Here is a 17,957-nt window from a genome sequence, read left to right on the forward strand (position 1 = left end):
GGACTTAATATTTTATTTTGTCATTTTGGTTTAGAATAATTTTTATTATTATTATCATTTTATTCAATTTCAGATCATATATACCTTTCAATTATTTCTCAACAAAATTATATTTGTTTGTAATAAAATTAATTTTACACTTTACTTTTTTTCAGCAGTAATATAATAACACGTCATTCCATCTTTCAAATTTTTTTCACTATCATTTTTTAAATTTTATATGACTTAATTTTTTTTTATAAAATATAAATTTAATATATCTTGATATTATATATTTATTTATTTTTACTAACTTTTGAAGCAGTGTGGTAACGTGATACAAATTATCTCTGTTCTTTTCTTGATATTATCTATTAAATCAAAAAAATAAAATATTTAAATAGGACAATTCAAATTAAAAACTGTGGGACGAAAGAGAGAAGTGGAAGAGAGGGAGGACCGACATCAGAGATACAGCTAATCCTTGTCTTTGAGAATTTTTATATTTTTGTTGCTAAGGAATCATTCGGATTTAGATTGACACACGTTGTATGGTCAGGAAGATAAGAGTTTTGTCTTTCGGTGCATGGGATGGAGCACCTTATTGTTTTTATCTCATTTTTTATTTGTATATAATCAGTGTCCTCAGATATTTTATTTTCTACTTAATAAATAATAACTCAAAGATACTCATTATTACCTAGTAATAATAGTTTTACTATACCGTTATAAGTTTTCAAAAAATGCTTTATAAAAAATTAGGTAATAATTTGTGTTATTAGTAAGGGATTAAGCGGTTCGATTCGGTCGGTTTGTTCATCGATGTGTAATACTAAATTCACCAGGCTTCGTTGTAAAAAAAACCTTATTATTATTAATATTAATAGGATCTTTTTAGCCGTCTCTTTAAACATTTTAACTTGTAATTTAACCGTCTTATTAAACTGTTCTACCAGAGTTGGTACCCTAATATAGGGATATTTTTGGAAGAGATTAGCTAAAACATATATTATTATACCTCCAAATGGTGTTTGAAAATTTTTATATTGTCAGTTTCGATTTATTGACCGGCTCAATTTGATTGAATAAAAGATTAATTCAGTCAATTTTATTATTTCACCAAAATTATTGTTAAATAAATAAGTATACCTAAAATTATGGGTGACAATTCAGGTTGAGTTCGTGTTGACAGATTCGGGTTGGCAACTTAACGGTTTGAGCGATATAATATGACATGTTTAGTAATTCGAGTGAATTTTTTTTAATATAAACCTAACATATTTATTTGTAGTTGACTCGAACCCGACCCCATTAATTTGACTCAACTCGAATCTAACTCAATTTAATTGACGTTATTAATATTACATCTCTATTTCATGATAATAACATAAAACAAAAATAAAATTAATCACAATTTCGCTTACATAAAACCCTATAAGAAAAATAAATGAGTGAGTAGGAAAGGATAAACACAAAACTTTACAAACAAAAAAAATTATAAATAAGTTGACGGGTTTACCGTCTATTTTAATCCGATTTTGACATGTTTATTAATTAGGTTAAACATGCCTGATCTGAATCCAAAAACCATAAATTCTAACCTGATTTTTTCGTATTCGGTTTCGAGTGTATTTTCGTGTAATTATGTCAGAAATTACACCCTACCTAAAATATTCTTTAAAAAATATATCAACAATAATAATAATTAAAACTGCATATAAATATTAAATATTGATTTAAACCTTCTTCCTATCTGAATTAGAATTCAAATTTGCAATCAGTTTGAGTTAGAATCCAAAATTGATGCCTTTAAGGGGAAGCATGAGAGGAGATGACCTTCTTGTGGGATAGCTGGAGGAATTCAAACTGAATGAATCCTAGCCCAACAATTATCAAAACTCATTAGTTAAAAGTTTATTTAATATTATTATCTCTTAGCCTCAATTCATTCATCTTGCATTTGGATTTCCAACCAACAAAACAATAAGAAAATAAAATGTAATGAAACAACAATATATATATATATATATATATATATATATATATATATATATATATATATATATATATATATATATATAAGAGTTAGGATCCAAGATTTGAAGCTAAGGTGGGTTTCAAAAAAGAATTGGTGTAAATTTGAAAAAATAAAGGAGAAAAGTTAAATAAATATTCCATTCACATTGAATTAAATTTTTTTTTTTAAATTACAGAGTTAATTTATCTTATTTTATTAAAGAAAAATTAGTAAATATTGTTTTTAGAGTGGACTGGAGGGGAAATTTGATGAAATGGCCCCCATAACGGGAGAAATTCCAAAAAAGGCCCGCGCTGGCTAATGTTGGCAAAAAGGGCCCTTTTGCCCTACGAAATGTCAGAACTACCCCTCGGGCGCCAGATTTTATGCTCATTGCCACGAATTGCCATTCACGCGTTTCATCTAAAAACGCATGAGTTCATCAATGCGTTTTAGATGAAACGCGTGAATGGCAATTCGCGTTTTTCAATTAACGAGAATTCCCATCCACGCTTTTCATCTAAAATGCGTTGATGAACTCACGCGTTTTTAGATGAAACGCGTGAATGACAATTCGCGTCTTTAGTCTTATATATAACTTTTTGGCCCTAATTTAAAACAAAACCTCCCCGATTCTCCCTCCCACCCCGACTTCCAAAACCACGTCTTCTCAACTGCCGACTTTCCATTCCGACTTCCTTCAACATCGATCAAGATCATCGTTCCTCAACATCATTCCTCGTCCAACATCATCGACTTTCCACCGTCTCTTCGACATCATCGTATTTCCACTGTCTCTTCGACATATTCCGGTGAGTTTAGAGCTTTAAGGGTTAGGGTTAGGTTTTGATGTGTATTATGCCGTTTATATTGATTTATATTGATGTATTTAGGGTTTAGGGTTTGGTTCTAGTTTCGTTTATGTGTGTAAATGCTTTTAGGGTATATGACGAGTATTATATCAGTCTTCTTATTCTGCATGCATGCATTTCACGTTTATTCATTCATTTCTCGTTTAAGAAATGGCATTTTCGTGTTTGTTATGTTCTTGTGAAGAAATGGTATTTTTGTGTTTTCTTTGACTGTGTAGGCTTAAGCTTTAACTTTTGCTGCTTTACTGCACCTTAATAGAATGCCAATGAGGCAGGTTTCGATGTTATATTAAGAAATTTAGAACTGTCCATTGAGAAATATACTACTGCACCTTTACTGCACATTTATTGTATTACTGTCCATTACTGCACCTTTACTGCACCTTAATGTATTAAGAAATTTGCAAGCATTTCTCAATGGTTAATTCGATTTGCTTACTCCAATGTTGTTCCTTGTTTTGTAGATGGAGTCCACTATAATACTCGAGTTTGCTAGGAGGGTATCTTGGAAAACCAATCTGGGAAATATTGCGGCCAAGTTTGCGAAGATGAATCTAACTGAAAGGGTAGAGGAAACCCAATTCAGATTCTTATTCAAAGGGCACCCGTTACTGCGGTTCTCAAGAACGATTATACACCACATGCTCCTCAGGAAGTCCAACTCAAATTCTATGGAGATGAAGTTCCTTGTGAATGGAGAAGAGTTGTGCTTCAGGATGAGGGAGTTTGCATTGGTTACATGTCTCAATTTTGGGAGATTCCCTGCGGAAGAAACGATTTTCAATCAGGTTGAAGAATCTCCAACTTTGGTTCTTAAATATTTTAAAAGTATTCCACTTATTAGAATAGCAGACCTTCATTCAAAATTCCTGTCCTGCTCTGATAGGGAAGATGCATGAAAATTGGGGTTGGTATACCTTGTTTCCCATTATCTCTTTGCCCTTGACCCGAAGAGGATAATAAATATGAAACTCTTCAGCATGGTCGATGACATCGACACCTTCCTCAATTTTCCATGGGGAAAGGTGTCCTTTAGAGCAACCATGAAGGGTTTGACCAAGGACCTTAATCGCTACAGGACGCTATATCTGCAGAAGAAGAATGCTGCCTCGGGGAAGAAGAACAAAGACAAAGACAAAGATGTCGATGTTTCTTATACCGTATATGGGTTCGCACTAGCCTTACAAGTGTGGACCTATGAGGTAATCCAAACGTTTGTCCCCAATCTTGCAATTAAAACGACGCTTCAAACGGAAGAGCCTGTCTGCCCAAGGATAATATAGTACAAATCAAAGAGGAAGAGCACCGCCTCTGATCTTCACACTGCCCTGCAAGGCAAGATTGTTAAGAAAATGGAATTGTCTGAAGAGGAGAAGATCTTATATGCTGGGGATGACTTTGAAGATATGGGAGGTAATGTTTATGATGTTTTTTTTGATCTTGACTGTAGAAAGAGGAAATTTAGAGATATTGACGATGGAGTTCCTCATAAAAAAACTGTCATGAGGAAGAAAAGACAAATTACTCCAGCCAAAGCCAAACCTTCCACGAGAAGAATAACCCGCAACCCTACCCCCAACACCAGCAGCTCTTATTCTGTCGAGAGCGCCACGAGTAGAAAAGACGAAGACAAAGAATCCTCTCCCCCGACTCCAACAGCAACAACTCCCCATGATAGATGTTGATTGGATGAACTTTTGAAAGAGCTAAATGAATTCAAAACTGAAATGAGAACTGAAATAATTCTCATTAAACATATGTTAAACCAACTACAACAAGAGTTTGACATATTATCAGCCACACTAGGGGAGGAACAGAGAAGGAGAAGATTTAATGTGGAAGATTTAACAGAGAAAAAGAAGGAGAATGATGAAGAAAATGACGAGGAAGATTTTGAGGTGAACACTGAGGTATGAGATTGAATGATGATAAATTTATTGCATTTGGCATTTCTTGCATTTGGCATTTCTTGCATTTGGTGCATTTCTTACATTTGGTCTAATTAAAGGATTTTTTGTTTTTTATAGGATGGGCAGGAAGACAATGTTGTGCTGATTTTGGAGAAAGACAATGTTGGGCTTGTGGAGGAGAATGAAGTTGAGATATGTATTTCTTGCATTTGGTGCATTTCTTGCATTTGGTGCATTTCTCGCAGTTTGTCTATTTCTTGCATTTGGACTAATTGAAGACTTTTCTGTTTTTTGTATGATGGACAGGAAGACATTGTTGGGCCCTTGGAGAAAGACAATGTTGGGCTTGGGAAGGACAATGAAAATGAAGATCATGATTTGTTGAACGAACAAAATATTGAGATATGCATTTCTTGCATTTCTTGCATTTGGTCTAATTAAAGGATTTTTTGTTTTTTTAGGATGGACAGGAAGATAATGTTGTGCTGATTTTGGAGAAAGACAATGAGGTATATATTTCTTGCATTTGGTGCATTTCTTGCATTTGATGCATTTCTCGCACTTTGCCTATTTCTTGCATTTGGACTGATTGAAGGCTTTTCTGATTTTGTAGGATGGGCCGTTGTTGGAGATAGACAATGTTGGGCCTGTGGAGGAGAAGACATATGAAGATGGTGAATTGAATATCGAGGTATGCATTTCTTGCATTTGGTGCATTTCTCGCACTTTGCCTGTTTCTTGCATTTGGACTAATTGAAGGCTTTTCTGTTTTTTGTAGGATGGGCCGTTGTTGGAGAAAGACAATGTTGGGCATGTGGAGGAGAAGACATATAAAGATGGTGAATTGAATATCGAGGTATGCATTTCTTGCATTTGGTGCATTTCTCGCACTTTGCCTGTTTCTTGCATTTGGACTAATTGAAGGCTTTTCTGTTTTTTGTAGGATGGGCCGTTGTTGGAGAAATACAATGTTGGGCCTGTGGAGGAGAAGATAGATGAAGATGGTGAATTGAATATCGAGGTATGCATTTCTTGCATTTGGTGCAATTCTCGCACTTTGTCTGTTTCTTGCATTTGGACTAATTGAAGGCTTTTCTGTTTTTTGTAGGATGGGCCTTTGTTGGAGAAAGACAATGTTGGGCCTGTGGAGGAGAAGACAAATGAAGTTTGTGAATTGAATATCGAGGTATGCATTTCTTGTATTTGGTGCATTTCTCGCACTTTGCCTGTTTCTTGTATTTGGACTAATTGAAGACTTTTCTGTTTTTTGTAGGATGGGCCGTTGTTGGAGAAAGACAATGCTGATGTGGTTGATGAGAAATCCGATGTTGGGAATGTTGAGGAAGCTGTGGAGGAGAAGGTGGAAGAGAAGGTGGAATAGAAGGTGGAAGATAATGTGGAGGAGAAGGTTGAATAGAATGTGGAGGATGATGATTTCGTTGTGCAGAGGGGTAGGAAGGGGGTGCAGAGGGGTAGGAAGGTGGTGCAGAAGAAGGTGGACGATCATTTCGTTGTGCAGAAGAAGGAAGAGAAGAAGGAGGACAAGCAGATAGATGAGGATGTGGTGGAACTGGAAGATGCATCCCACATCCAATTTAAGAGAAAGAGGACGGCGTCGAAAGCTCTACGTAGTCCCTACATCGTCCCTCGTTCAAGAAAGAAGACGATTGTTGTCGATCCTATGTCGAATTGTAATCAGAAACTGAGGACAGAGTTCAGGAAAGAATTTGCGAAAGGGGCTAAATTTGAGAAGATCGAACTCTATGATGGGACTGGAGACCTTAAGTCTTCACTACAGTTCTGAGGTTACATAGGTGGCTAACTGATGTGGAGATGAATGCCGTAGTTTCTCTGCTAAGAAAAAGAATGTTCTTCTACCCTAAGGCGTACCCGACGGATTTCACCATCTTAGATTGCCAGTTTGGCCCTTTGCTTACATCATTCTATGACGATTTTGTTGCTGACTCGGTTGATCCAGAAAAACCAGCTGGCCATATTTTCTCTGAAACTATTTACCACTACTACTGGGCTAGAGAAGATAAACATATTCCCTGTTGGAGCAGTGTTGATGATGTTTACTTCCCCCTCAACCTCAAGAACCTACACTGGGTACTATGTGTTATTCGATTGCAAGAATGAAGAATTGATGTTTATGATTGCGATCAGACAATTTTCAATGACAACGATTTTGGAGAATTCATGATAGCCATTTGTGAGATGTTGCCGCCCTTCCTTCATAAAGCAATGTCTGAAGTTGAAATGGCCAGGTATCCTAACATGAGAAATGAGACTTTTAGATTTCATAGAATCCCACATCCTGAAGTACCAAAAGCAGAATGGAGTGGGGACTGTGGCGTTTTTGTATTAATGTATTTAGAGTACCTGATTGCTAAACTTGGTCTAGAAAATTGCATATCAAACAATATGAAAATATATAGAGAAAAGTGGGCAGTCAGGTTGTACCACCAGATTTTAGAGCCATGAAGTTGTAAACACTGAATTATTGTTGTAACATGTTGTGTAAATATTGAATTATTGTTGTAACATATTGTGTAAATACTGAATTATTGTTGTAACATATTGTGTAATACTGAATTATTGTTTATCATCATCATTATATCCATGAATGTTGTAATAGGTATCATAAAAATGACTCAATATGACTCACGTGAATTGTAATACCCGTGAGTCATAACTCACGCGTATTACAATATGACTCACGTGAATTATAATACCCGTGAGTCATAACTCACACGTATTACAATATCACTCACGTGAATTGTAATACCCGTGAGTCATAACTCACGCGTATTACAATATGACTCACGTGAATTGTAATACCCGTCAATTATGACTCACGCGTATTACAATGATGCGTGAGTCACGGTATGTCATTAGCATGGCCAACCTGGATGTATTATACAATCTGTATACAACTTTCAAATAAAAAAACATAGACAATATTCATGTAATTGAAAACCAACAATCTGTATACAACTTTCAAATAAAAAACCAGAGACAATATTCAAGCAATCAGTATACAACTTTCAAATAAAAAACCAGAGACAATATTCAAGCAATCAATATACAACTTTCAACTGAAAAACCATAGACAATATTCATGTTTGTGGCTGAGATGATGGCGGCTGAGATGATGGCGTCTGAGATGATGATGCTCTTGCAGTAGAGGGTGCAGGCATTACTGATTTGCATGTTGCCCTGTTATGACCTTGACCACCACATGAGCTACATCTTCTTGGTACCTTACGAATTTCACCTTGGGATGACCTACGCTTTGTTTGAGGTCGCCCTTTTTTAACCTTAACAGGTGGTTTAAGGCACACTCGTTGTTTGATATGTTCTGGAATATCCCAATACTCTTCATGACAAACTGGATATATTGTTTCCGCATATGCATTGATCCACAATTCACTTGAGTAATACCTGAAAGATAACAATTGAACATGTGAGAAATAAAGTTAGTTAGATAGATTCAATAGCAAATAAAGTAAAGTAAAGTAACCTTGAGCAGAACTCATAGGCATCCAATCTATGGGTACGGGAAGCAGCCAGAGCATGAGTGCAAGGAAGACTAGATACATCAAATACCCTACAACTATAACTCATTCCTTTCAAGTCAACTTTATAATCAGATTCACCGTCATGGACATAAAACTCGAATCGGTTAAGTGGATGAACGTTATATAATCGGGCATTCTCAACTTGATCATGTAAGAACTTTTCATAATAAGAAGATAAACATTCAATTCGATTGGACGCTTTTTCTCTTCTACTATTAAACCAATCTTGTAATGTGAATCTTAAATAATCAGCTAAGATTGATATGGGATACTTTCTAGCTTCCTTACTTTGACTATTGAAGCTCTCAGCGTAATTGCTTGTCATTTGATTGTATCGTTTACTAGGAAAAAAGGCACGACTCCATCTCTCAAACCCAATATCTGCCAAATACATGGCAATACGAGGGTCCTTAGCATTGATCTTGTCAAAATGCTGATTAAACTTCAAGATTGTGTATGCTTGAGAAGCCAAACCAAACTCGGCGTGGCAGTGATCGGTTTTGAATTTGGCCATAACATTCATCTTGATGTGATATGTGCACGCATCGTGGTCAGCTTCTAGAAAAACAGAACACAAGGCATTGGCAATGCTTGGGTGTCTATCAGATACGAACACGAGATCATCAACCAATCCAATTGCATCTCTAAGTTTTTGCATGAAATAAGTCCAGGAGTTGTTATTCTCTGAATTAACAACACCGAATGCAACAGGATAGAGTTGTTCATTCGCATCTAATGCTATCCCCACCAATAGCTGACCTCCAACCTTGTGCTTAAGAAAACTGGCATCGACGCACAATACTGGACGACAAAAATTTTTGAAACCCCTAGTTGAGTAGCCTAAGGACATGAACATATACCTGAAATGATCGTGCTCATCCGTCTGGATGTCTGTTATGGTACCCGGATTGTTCTTCTCCAACATGTACAGGTATGATGGCAATTTACCATAAGAATCTTCTACAGTTCCTCACACCGCCATTAGGGCCTTTCCTCTAGATCGCCAAGCCTTATTATAAGACAACTTTATTCCATAAGTAGTTTGTATGTCTTCCATTATTTTCTTGGGCATGTGGTCATGGTGATGGTCCATGTACTTTCTCTTCATGCATTCCTCAAACACCCATGCTGGTGCTTGTCTTTGATTCTCTTGCCTCGTCACAATTGAACACGTATGATCTTTTACGAATTTACGAATCTCAAACATTTCCGAGGAATTTACTCTGACAACACGCAGTCTCCACTTGCAATTCTTATCCAAACATTTCACAACCCAAAGTTCTTTTTTTGACTTCACCACTTTGAATTCAAAATGATTAGTCATCGCATATTTATATAACCTCAGTTGAAGTTCTTTTTTATTCTCAAACAAAGAACTGACTTCCAATCCGATTCCAGTACTTACTACCTCATGTATAAGATTTTCACTACTTGGTATGTTACTAGCAATCCATTCACTGTAGCTTGGTTGAGTACGAACAACAACATTGTTTTGTTGTGTACTAGGAACCCAAGCACTGCTTGGATTTGGATTGGTACTAGGAACCCAATCAGAACTACTAGGTTGGGTAATAGGAACCCAATCATCATCAGCATCATCCCCCACATTCAGACGCAAATGTTCATCTTCAATGTCATTTTCGAAGAAAACCTCACGCTGCTTCGGGAAGACGTCAGAGTCATCAATTTCTGGAACCGCTACACTTTCTTGAGATGGTAGTGACTTCTCTACTAAGGATACACACAATGGAGTGCGGTTGTGGACTGAAACTGCTTCATGTAAAAAGAACTCCACATCCACATCTTTTTTTTATATCAGTTATATAAGAAAATTTGGCAATCATGCCAGGAGCATTATACTTGGCTTGAAGCAATAAATCATATCTAGATTTGTCAACATCGGTAGCAGAATAAATTAGATAAACTAATTGGGCATAAGTAGAATTTTGGGGAACAATCATACCGTTGTTTGACTTTGCAGAAAAATGAGTAAGATCATTTGTAGTTTTCCACTCTCAATCAAAGTAAAGAAGTACAGGTACTTGAGCTGCAATTGAAAACAGTTCAACAACATCACAAGAATTGAAAAAAGTTCAACAACATTACCATAACCGAGGAGAGTTTGCTGGTAGAGTTTCAGGAAATCCAATGCAGCAACTTTTTTCATAAGTTTGCTTCAATGAATCTAATGGGATAAGAGCTCCCTATCCAATAGGTCCATTGAAGCAAACTTGTGGTTAATTCTTGGCACATTATATCTCCACGAAACATACCAGTAAACTCTTCCTCAATGCTTAATTCGCGTGAGTGGGAATCAATAAGCGTGAGTGAAATACGCGTGAGTCAGCTACACTATGCCAGCAAACCCTAAACCTTAATACTAGAATAACAACATAGTATTGATTCACATTCATTTGAATACAACCTAGCTAAACTATAATTTAACTAACCTAGTGTTCATAATCACTAAAAACCATAATATAAACATACTCATTTTGAGAACGAAGAGTAGTGGGTCACGAATTCAAACGGAGAGGTCTCGTGGTGTCGTCGTAGTCGTCAGCTGCTGCTGCTCGTAGTCGAGTTCTTCAGGGGAGTACGGTTTGAGGGTCGAGTCGGAGTGGCGAAAGCGATAGAAGAGAAAAGAGGAAATTAGTGATTCGTGGTTTTCTTATAAATTAGGGCACAAAAATATTATATACGATGAAAGACGAGAATTGCAATTCACGCGATTTCATCTAAAACGCGTCAATGAACTCACGCATTTTACATGAAATGCGTGAATGTGATTTCACGTTAATTGAAAGACGAGGAATGTCATTCACGCATTTCATCTAAAATGCGTGAGTTTATTAACGCGTTTTAGATGAAACGCGCGAATAACAACATTGTTCCTTGTTGTTTGAGTAATGTTGTAAACCAAGAAAGAGAATATGCGTGATTATACACAATACACAATACACGTGAGTTATGTTGGATTGTTCTTAATAAGCATAAGTTATGATACTACATTCAAGCATTCTACACAGTATACGTGACTTTGTAGTATGGTGTATCATCAAATCGATTAACTCACCTAAATTATAAGAAAGTCAACAATGATAACTAAGGCATATTGTAATAAATCAACAAACCATATTGTTAACAAAAGTAATAAACCATAAATAGAAGAATATTCAGTAATACATTAATGATGATAAACCACCATAAATAGAAGAACAATAAGTATTGTTAACAAAAGTCTAAACAACTCCAAATTAAGTAAGCAAATGCTGCAAATCACAAGCAGCAACAGATTGAAGCAACCTTGTATGAGGAACAACATGTTCATCCAATATTGATGACATAGAAGCCACTGTCTCAAAAAGCCAATTGTCGGGAAAAACTTCAAAATCCTTTTCCATTGGTCGATTCCTGCTGTCTATCTCGAAATATACTATTATAGTTTTTTCATCCCTTGGCTCAGCAAATGGATAATCTGGATTATCCAATTCTTTAATACTACCACCTCCAGCAACTATTAACTCAATGAGATCATGTTTGTAAAGTGGGAAGAAATTCCCTACAAATATAAAATGTAACCGTCGAACAATTTCGAACGCTGAAAAACAAACAAACAAAATAATTTCAGTTATCAAGCAAAATAATAAAAGTACAGATAGGAGGAATAAGACCAAACTCACATTATTCAACAACCGAAGTCTTCCATTTCTAGGACCACCTTGGACTCCATGATTATCATGTTTAACCTCATAAGGTTCCTCATCAACACAGTTTTGGGTTTTCAATGATGATTTTATCCCTACACAAAACAATTTTTATTTTAATTTAACAGACATATGTATGAAACAAATCGTGTTAACAGAGACTCACAATCAATAGTAAGGACCCATTTCCCGTTAAGAATTGCCTTCAATACTTTTTGAGTTCGGCCGCATGCACCATTAGGATCAGTGTAAGCAATAACATGGTTACATCTTCTCTCCACTTCGAAGACAACCTTGCACCAAAAGTGCGAGCAAATTCAATTATCAACAACTTTGTAAAACAACAATATAATGGTTATTACATTCAAAACTAGATAATATGGACATATTAGAGAGAATAGAACATACATTATTTTCAGGTGATAATTGATTGGGACATAAGGTCATAACAGTGTTTGTTGCCTGCGTATTATAAAAAAAAGGAGTTTTGTTATTAAATACATAAATATGAACATTTCAATTCAATATAACAACCATTTTATTGAACGAACTAGGGTTTAAGGTTTGTGGTTTCCTAACTAGGATTTTATTGTACGTACCATTTTGTTGAACGAACTGAGAAACCCGGTTGTGGTGGCGGTCGTGGCAGCTCCTGATCTAAATACTACAACATCCATCAATATAAACAGTAGAATATACATCAAAAGCTAACCATACTACACTATTCATCAATATAAATGGCAGAATATACATCAAAACCTAACCATAAACCTAAATACATCAATATATATAGGAAACGACATAATATACATCAAAACCAAACCTTAAACCCTAAATACACCAATATTCATGAATATAAATGGCAAAATATACATCGAAATCAAACTCTAAACCTAAATACATCAATATATATAGGAAACGACATAATATACATCAAAACCAAACCTTAAACCCTAAATACACCAATATTCATGAATATAAACGGTATAATATACATCAAAACCTTAACCTAAACCTAAATACATCAATATATATAGGAAACATCATAATATAGATCAAAACCAAACCCTAAACCTAAATACATCCATATCCATGAATATAAACGGTATAATATAAATCGAAACCTAAACCTTAAACCCTAAACTGACCTGATGATGTTGAAGAACGATGATGTTGGAAGGATCCCAATGATGTTGAGGAACGATGATGTTGAGGAACGATGATGTTGAGGAACGATGATCTTGATCAATGTTGAAGGAACTCGGAATGGAAAGTCGGGGTGGGAGGGAGAATCAGGGAGGTTTTGTTTTAAATTAGGGCAAAAAGTTATATATAAGACTAAAGACGAGAATTTCCATTCACATGATTTAATCTAAATCGCGTGAGTTAATCAACGCGTTTTAGATGAAACGCGTGGATGGGAATTCTCGTTAATTGAAAAACGTGAATTGCCATTCACGCATTTCATATAAAACGCGTTGATTAACTCACGCGTTTTTAGATGAAACGCGTGAATGGTAATTCGCGTCAATGAACGTAAAATCTGGCGCCCGAGGGGTATTTCTGACATTTTGCAGGGCAAAAGGGCCCTTTTTGCCAACATTAGCAGGCGCGGGCCTTTTTTGGAATTTCCCCTGTTATGGGGGCCATTTCATCAAATTTCCCGACTGGAGTCCACCTGAACTAGTGTATATCCATTCATGGCTATAAGCAAATTTATAAAAACTAGGAAGATTTCCGTGCGATGCATTCGGATAAAAATATATTTTACAACGTCCCGCGCTCATCAAATTTGGTGTTGAATTTAAAATATAAAGTGTTATTAGTCTAGTTGGTTAAAGAGTTATACTTGTTTTGTTAGGTTGCGAGTTCGAAACATACCTATAGCATTTTTAATTTTATTTTTAACCGGTTTAAGTTTATGGACGGGTCAACCCAGAATCCAACACAAATATCCATTTACTCTCACATATATATCCAAATTAACCACAGCTCTTGACCCGACAATCTTAAGACTTTCAAAATTAAGCATCATTATATATATAGATTATTATAACACAAATAAAAAATTAACCAACAATATTGAACAAAGGAGATGATCCATTAAAGAGAATATGATGGGTCAACCAACCCTAACTTCAAAAGTTCACTAATAATAGTGGTATACCTTCACACGTAAAATAATAAGTTAGTTTAAGATAACACTTATAATTTGAGAATAATTTTATCTGAACTTATAAAAAAAATAGACACTAACACAATAAACACATCCTCAATAGTTTCTGCAAGCATCGACCGTTCAACATAGAGGAATAACACTACAAAACTAAAAGAGAAAGCTAAATCATTTTTTTTGTTCCAACCTTTCTTAGTTATACATCAAGAAAATGGTAATAATAATAGAATTGAAATAAAAAACGGTTAGATCGGATACAACAACAGAAGTGGGTTGAATGTTGTTGTGTTAATCTTGACTTTCAATGCAGTTTTAATCATGTAAGGGACTTAAGACTTGTTTCTATTCTACACAAATTGTCGCAAGCTCTTTAACGGCTTCAAGTGAGGAATGCTTTCTAGATTTGAAGCTTTGGATACAAGACGTTAAGATGCGGAAAGTAAATAACACGAGAGTTTAATGGATGTTCGGAGATAAAACTCTTACGTCACCCCTTCTTCTGTTTCCAGAAGGATTATACTAAAAGACTTTGGTTTATATAGAGCCTATACAAACCTAGTCAGAAACTCAAGACTTAAAAAATGGCTATTCTAAACTTCTAGCGCTCACTTTGTTAAACAAACAACTTTCACTTTAACTTACAACAAGAATAAGCTCTCAGCTTATACAATGAATGTTTTTACAGGAAGAGAGAATAAGAACTTAGAGCTTGATCGAACTATGTAAATTCTTAATCATGATATCGCTTGTAGATGACGAGCTCTTTAGTAGAGTCACCGTTGTATTCTGAAGCTCATTTATAATAAAGCATAGTAACGGTCGACTTTGACTTTCGGATTGTTAAATGACCAGGAAAGATTTATCGTACATCAAATCCAGATATTCGGGGATCCACTATACTGGAGCTACAGTGATTGGCCGCTCATAAGTCCAGGGATTCAACGTTGTACTTTGATTGTACTTTGTTGAGGTGTAGGCAACGATCGAATCTGATTTATATATTACGTGTCGACTTTCTGTTGGTTGAAAACTAGGTGGTAGTTGTAATAAGCTGATTAGGACGTCTGCTTGTAACAAATGTTGTTGTTCACTAAGATGATAAGCAAAGTTCTCCTTTAGACGATTGCTGAAGTAAGGCGTCTGAACACGCTTCTTCAGACTCACCCGTCTGATCACGCTTCTTCAGACTGTTGCTGAAGCAAGGCGTCTGCTTTACTGCACGTTAGAAACAAAGCGTCTACTTACGCTTCACAACTTGAGGTATCTGCTTGACTAAGACGTCTGCTCACGCTTCTTCAGATTGAACGGTCTAATTGACTTAAGGCGTTTGCTCACGCTTCTTCAGCCTTAGGCGTCTGAATACGTTTTCTCAGCTTAAGACGTTTGTTCGCACTAAGACGTATGTTTGCTTCTTCAGTTATATTTGCGCATAAACAATTTCACAACTTAGTTTTCATTATTACAACAATCTCTTTAGTATTGCCTGTGCATAACTAAGTTTTACTTAATGTTTCGCGCATCATCAAAACAATGTATAAACTTATTTCCTAAGTTTATTTTAATCAATTTAACTAGATTTAACAAAAACATATTTAGGTACGATTACTCACAGTAAAATGTTTTAAAAAATTGGCTTCAAATCAAGAAAGATGCATAGTCGATATGCAAAAGTTGGTCTAAAACGATAAGAAGCACGTAGGGCAGCATATAATCATAGACTATATAATGTATCATGGACTTACAAACCTTCCACGTATACATTCAATGCATAAATAGGAATATAAGAGCTTGTAAACCAAATAGATTCTTCATTCAACTCTATTTCACATAAAAATAATAATAATAACAATTATGTTGAGGTGTTCCTTGCCATTACGGTAGGGTTTTAACTTCCGGGTAAGTAAACGAGTCAGAGTTTTCTTTTATAAAAATAAGTAATTAGGGGTATAAATACATTTTTTATATTTTTATCTTAAGACACAGTAAAGTTGAGAGAGAATGAACAGATGTAGGGTTTTCTAGTTTCTTCTTATTCTTTGGTTGATCTAGAGAGAGAGAGGTTGAGGAGCTTTTGATGGTGGAGTATCTCAATCATTTCTAGGATAATCACTTATTTCATTTGATAATTGAGTATATAAGTTTCTACTATTGACATTTATTTGATTTAGTGAAACTTATCTCTCCCGTGGACGTATGTTGATTTTGACCGAACCACATATATTTTGTTGTTATTGTTATAGACGATTTTAGAACTGATTTGTCATATGTTTGATTTCTAAGAAGATCCATAGTTTTTCTGGTGCAAAACCCAACAGTGGTATTATAGTAGTATTGATTGGTTACATGTTTTAATATTGGAGTAGAGTGCTCTACTAGTTACCCGACGGAATTCAAAGAGGAGATTAACTGGTTTCTTTGCTGGAGTTTTCTTAAGTTGTTAAAATGGTAATAATAGAGAAATCTAGACCTGATATGGTGAGTCTGAATGGTACAAACTATAGGCAATGAAAACTGATGATTAATGTTTTATTAAATTCATATGATTTGAATAAAACAATTGAAAATGAGGGTGTTATAACTGAGAGTACAAAAGAGGTTGATTGGAAAAAGACAAATAGAAAGGCGTGTAACTTTATTCGTTTATGGGTTGGTGTAAATGATGTGAGCCATGTTGAGAAAGAGACTACGACATATGGTGTGTGGAGCAAACTTGAAGTTCTCTATGTCGGGAGGTCAGTAGGGAATAAAGCAACATTGATACGAAGGCTGGTGAACCTTAAGTACATTGATAATAAATCAATTGCTGAGAACTTGAAATAATTTCAAAATATTTTGAATCAGCTGCTGAGTAGTATGTAGATAAAATTTGATGATAAGGTGCAAGAACTTTTAGTCCTTGGTTTTTTGCCTACGAGTTGAGAGACACTTATTATAACTCTTAGAAACTTAGCGCCAAATAGTAAAGTCAACATGGTATTTGTCACTAATTCCTTACTTGACGAGGAGAATCGAAAGAGTGATAAACTCTCTAAGTTTGATATGTTGGTGACTCATAGAGGAAGATCAAAGGATAATAGAAGTGGTTCGAGTAGGGGCAAGTTTAGAAGCAAATCTAGAGCTCCGAAGAAGGATAGTACTTTCCATTACTGTGGAAAAATGGGTCATTGGAGAGACGAGTGCAGAATGATAAAGCAAAGGGTACAGTGAATCCCATAGAAAAGAAAGAAGAGAGTGCAGATACATCTACTTATGTTTTGGATGGTGAACTGACATATGCTTCTAAATGTCAAGACTTTTGTCTTATTACGTCTTTAAATAAAACATCATGGATTGTTGACATAGGTGCCTCATTCCATATTAATCCATACAAAGGTTACTTCTAGTCCTACAAAGTTGGTGATCATAGTGAGGTTCACATGGTAATAGTGGTGTGTTCAAGATAGTTGGTCTTGATGATGTTATAATCGAGACAAACATGTGTTGTTTCATGACTTTGAGATGTAAGGCATGTTCCTAACTTAGGAATGAATTTGATTTCCGCAAGTAAGCTCGTTGATGAAGGCTACCATAATATTTTCAATGGTTGAGCATGGAAGCTAAGCAAGGGTTCCTTGGTTGTTGCACGAGTTAAGAAATGTTATTATTTATACAATACAAATTTGAAAGTTGTCTATGATGCAGCGTATTCTTTCGTGATGGAGTCATCATATGAGTT

This window comes from Impatiens glandulifera, chromosome 1, assembly GCF_907164915.1.
Source record: "Impatiens glandulifera chromosome 1, dImpGla2.1, whole genome shotgun sequence".
Lineage (NCBI taxonomy): Eukaryota > Viridiplantae > Streptophyta > Magnoliopsida > Ericales > Balsaminaceae > Impatiens > Impatiens glandulifera.